Raw genomic sequence first — 5,231 nt, 5'->3', positions numbered from 1 at the left:
TGAGGCACAATTCCTCCCAATTACACCAACAATGGGACCCAATTTCTTCCAATTGCACCAACGATGGGGCACAATTTCCCCAAATTACACCAACAATGGGGCACAATTTCTTCCAATTACACCAATGATGGGGCACAATTCCTCCCAATTACACCAACGACGGGGCACAATTTCTCCCACTGACACCAACAATGGGGCACAATTTCTTCCAATTACACCAACAATGGGGTGCAATTTCTCCCAATTACACCAACAATGGGGAACAGTTTCTCCTAATTACACCAATGATGGGGCACAATTCCTCTCAATTACACCAACAATGGGACACAATTTCTCCCAATTACACCAACGATGGGGCACAATTTCTTCCAATTAGAATCCATTACAGTTCTTCAATGTATACAGCAGATGGCATTGTTGGTCCAAGAGAATTGGATTGTTAAAAGTGTTGTATCCAAAGGAATCATCAAGCCTGCACAGTGTGGTTCCAGCAGAGGTTGTATGTCGGGGAAGAGATTATCTTATGTGGGAGTTCACTCAGGACCGGGGGAGATGGGGGGTAAGGAAAGAGGTGTGGCTGCTGTGAAAATGCTCTACATAGAAGATGTGCAGGAATTCCTGGATCAAATGGCTATCCCAAGAATCAAAAAGGGCTGGGAGGTCATGTTGCCTCTTATAAAGAAGCACCCAGATGTGGTTCAGAAGCAGAAATGCTGTTGAAGGGAATACAAGCCAAGCTGCGGGAGGTGTTCAACTTGTCAAAGGAAGGTATGATGCCTAAAAAAGAGGAATGGATCTTCAGCTCCATATACTCTCTATATCTCTGTGGACCAAGTGGTGAACATTGCAAGAGTGAAGGCCAAGGAAAACCAAGGCAGGTTAGAGAAGGACTTGCAGAGGTCAAGACAGTAAACCTAGCAGATTTCCCACATATCAGTTTTGTCCGATGAAAGAGGAACCATTAAGTGATGAGGAAAGCATGGACACCTTAACATATGACAATCTGAACAATGGTTTGGTTATTAGTATCCATTTGGATAAAAATTCATGCAAGTCGGTAAATAGTCATGTCTCTAAAGCAGGGGTCATCAACCCCCGGTCCCCGGCCCACTACCGGGCCGTGGCCCTTCTGCAGGTGGGCCGCGGGTGCGGGCGGCCGCAAGACACATGCTGGGCTACCGGCATGAGAGCGCTGGGTGGATGGACAAAGCGAGCGGGCGGGCAAGTAGAGATGATATCATCTCTCTCCGCTCAGTCTGCATAACCGCTCTTCCGCCCTCAAAGCCAGTCTGTCGGAGGTGCAGCGGGGAGCAGAGAGATGACATCATCTCATACTGCCTGCCCCGCATCGCCGCTCTCCCCTGGCTCCTCGGTGTGTGAAAACAGGATTCCTTGTTTAGCGGCGCAGATTGCCTGCCCCCCAGACAGCTAATCAGGGATGGCAGAAGGGTGGAGCCAGAGACTGAGAGCCGAAGGAGTCCCGGACCCTCCCTCTGCCTGATGAGACCAGTTGCAGCATGAGGAGAGAGACACCCTGAGGGGCGATTCCACAGAGATGTGACGTCATCAGTGATAGGTGAGCTGTGTTTGGGAGTACAGTTGAGGTGTGCTGGGACTTGTAGTTCACCCCCTCAGCTGTCTGCCTGACATACCACAAGGGGCGCTCCACCGACTCCGCATCTGGTGACAGGCAACGTGGCAGGTGGCAATCCACATCTTGTGGCAGGCAGTGTGGCAGGTGATGTGGCAAGTGACATTCCGCTTCTGGTGACAGGCAGCGTGGCAAGTGACTAGGCACATCTAGCAGCAGGCGACAGTGGTAAGTGACACACTCAGGGCTCCCACTGATTCTACACTATGGCGAGATGAACTATTTCATTTATTACTGCAGTGTAATAATAGAAATAATGTGCTTCGATCACCCCGACACCATATCAAGCATGGTGCCGTGATGATTGAATCACTAACACCAGCCACTGCCCGTGAAAAATCGTGACCCCCCCCCCCCCCCGGTCCTTGGCACAATTTTCATCCACACAGCCGGTCCCCAGTGCCAAAATGGTTGGGGACCACTGCTCTAAAGGAGATAAAGGCTCAATAGCAAAAGAACTTAATGCGTTTGTGGCTTCAATGTTTAAGTAGCAGTATGTATTGACTATGAGTGAACTTAAAGTGGTTGTTAAGCCACTCTAAACTGTATACACCATCAGCACTGCCTCCTATTGTAGTATCCCCCTCTGTGTGTGATTTATAAAAATAAATGCTGCAAATACCTAAGTTTACTGCCGAGATTGCAATCACATGACCGTCCAGCTTTCTCCTTTCCTCCTCTGAGAGATGCAGCAGGCGGGGCAGAGATTCCTCTGCTGATGTCTGTCTGGAGGGGAGGGGGAGAGGAGGAGAGAGCTGGCTGGTCATGTGATCACAATCTCGGCTCTTAAATTAGGTATTTACAGCATGTATATTTATAAATCATCCACAGAGAGGGACACTGCAATAGGAGGAAGTGCTGATGGTGTATTCAGGTTAGTATTATGAGAGCAGCAGGAGGGGGGAGGGGCAGCTCACACACAGACAGAGAGGGGAGGGGGGAGGAGGACACAGGAGCAGAGAGGAGAGCAGATAGCAGGCTGCTGATGACTAAGGCACATAAACTGACAACAGTGTCTGATCTCAGCAGCCATGATACACGGTGGTCAGTTTACAGAGGGATGGGGAGAAACTGACAGGATCACTGTGCACTGTGTCATATAACATGCTTTAAATGAGCAGGATCCTTTTTTTTGGGGGGGTTAACAAATGCTTTAAGCATTTATTTAATCTTCATTTAGCCCGTCTGGGAAGGCACGCAGTGACGCCACCACGTTGTAGGAGAGGAGGACGGGCTCCTGTTTGCCGGCCGGCTTTTTACATTGCTCCTATATGCTGTGTTTTATCTACGAACTTGTAAGTGCATTACTTTTATTTTATTAAACTGTTCCTACGTTATTACGCTATGTCAGTCCCTTTCTTTTCTGTGGGCCTCTGAGTTTTTATTTTGAGACCACGGAACAGATTACTATCCTGGAAATACCGCTAAGAGATGGAGTGCTGACCCAGTGAAGGAAGGTTAACTTGGATGTGATCCACCGACTATATATATATATGCTTCATTTCATATATTTTTTGGTAAGCGCATTCAACATATGGTGACGGGCACTTCATGCGCTTTGGAAAGTGTTGAACCACTGTGGTGCTGTTATTTAGGAACACTAACGTTCGTTATTTGGATTCACCTATGAACTTTTCCTAGATTGGACTTTTTTCTTTTGCCATTTTTTGGCTTTTTTTGCTATCTATACACAATTTGAGGTGTTTTGCATAATTGTATTAATTATTTATCTGTTAATTAATTATAGTTTTTATTTTTATTATCTCACATTACACATATTAGAGGGTTGGCGCAGCTTTATATATTTTTCTATTGCTGTTGAGTGCTACATCGCATTTATTGCTGCTGCCTATTTTGTTAGTCTGTTAGTTTTACACTATTTTTCCTAGCGCGGTTTACATTTTTCTTATAAATGCTGCAAATACCTAAGTTTACTGCCGAGATTGCAATCACATGACCGTCCAGCTTTCTCTTTTCCTCCTCTGAGAGATGCAGCAGGCGGGGCGGAGATTCCTCTGCTGATGTCTGTCTGGAGGGGAGGGGGAGAGGAGGAGAGAGCTGGCTGGTCATGTGATCACAATCTCGGCTCTTAAATTAGGTATTTACAGCATGTATATTTATAAATCATTCACAGAGAGGGACACTGCAATAGGAGGAAGTGCTGATGGTGTATTCAGGTTAGTATTATGAGAGCAGCAGGAGGGGGGAGGGGCAGCTCACACACAGACAGAGAGGGGAGGGGGGAGGAGGACACAGGAGCAGAGAGGAGAGCAGATAGCAGGCTGCTGATGACTAAGGCACATAAACTGACAACAGTGTCTGATCTCAGCAGCCATGATACACGGTGGTCAGTTTACAGAGGGGTGGGGAGAAACTGACAGGATCACTGTGCACTGTGTCATATAACATGCTTTAAATGAGCAGGATCCTTTTTTTGGGGGGGGTTAACAAATGCTTTAAGCGTTTATTTAATCTTCATTTAGCCAGTCATCCTCCTGTACATACTTTAGTGAAATCTCAGACAAAATGTCTCAGGAAACAGTTTAATCTCTGGCTGTAAACCGACTATGGTGCCTTTTCCTCTTCAGGGCACTGCTTTCCCTGATGAACAGAAGGTGTTTGTCCTGTGGACCAGTGAAGAAGACTATGATAAGGATAGGCAAGATATGCTCCTCTCCAAAGCACGTTGTCAGCGCTGGAATATGATCCAGACAAGGCTGAGCCAGGATTTTGGAGAGGATCTCACAAAGCCACAGCTGGTCAAAGTGTTGAAGGGCTGTTGTGTGAGTTATGGAAGTATGTGGTATCTTAAGGAACAGTGCAGTCCTGATAGTTCTAGAATCCTCACAGTTGAACCTAGTAGGATGTAGCTGTACTGCTCCAGCACCATCATACAACCATTCCCAAAGAAACAAGTTACAGTTAGCTGCATGGCCTGCAGGGGCTGGTGGGAAAGGAGTGAGGGCTAAAAGGAAAGGAAGAAAAGGAGAAATAAAAAGGAAAGAGAGATAAATATATATATAGCGAGGGGGAGACATGATAGGAGCAGACAAAATGGTCTTGATTTGTTATTAGTAGGGACTACTAGCTATCAGCTATCTAGCTAGAGATAGGGACTAGAACACACATAAGAGGAATTGGAGGTCATTTCTAATTCGGGTATGTGGCTGGTAAGTGGAATATACTTAGCTGTCCAGAAAAACCTGGAGGTTTAACTCTGTGTTTAAGCCTAGTGGTGGCTCCATAATGAGGAGGAACGCCGCCAATGCACAAATGGAGCCGCCTGCACCTCAAAAAGGAGCGCAAATGGTATGGATGCCGAAGGGGTCCAATTGCCGAAAGGGGGGATGTCCTGAGCCGTCCCACCCGACCAATGGGGAGACGGCAAGGGACTTCCACACGCTGGGAGTGAAGCAGGCTGATGCCATCACCCCAAATGTGCATTGATCGAGAGAGAGAGAGAGACAGGTCACTGGGTCGTGAGTGAGATGTGAGCCAAAAGGGGGAACTTGCAATACTGTGAAATGCAAACATGTACTGTGCTTGTGTTTACCTGTCCTCTGATTTCATTACTTGTCTC

General features: G+C 46.9%; 1 pseudogene; it reads left to right on the top strand.

Annotated features, from left to right (window-relative positions):
* Positions 1-351: 351 nt before the first annotated feature.
* Positions 352-4,521, top strand: LOC143932983 (DNA-directed RNA polymerase III subunit RPC5 pseudogene; annotated as a pseudogene).
* The last annotated feature ends 710 nt before the right edge of the window (positions 4,522-5,231 follow it).

Source organism: Lithobates pipiens, unplaced genomic scaffold (genome assembly GCF_037356315.1).
Source record: "Lithobates pipiens isolate NorthernLeopardFrog02 unplaced genomic scaffold, aLitPip1_a1.2 Scaffold_27, whole genome shotgun sequence".
Taxonomy (NCBI): domain Eukaryota; kingdom Metazoa; phylum Chordata; class Amphibia; order Anura; family Ranidae; genus Lithobates; species Lithobates pipiens.
Note: the sequence above shows the minus strand (reverse complement) of the source record. Positions and strands in the feature narration are given on the sequence as shown.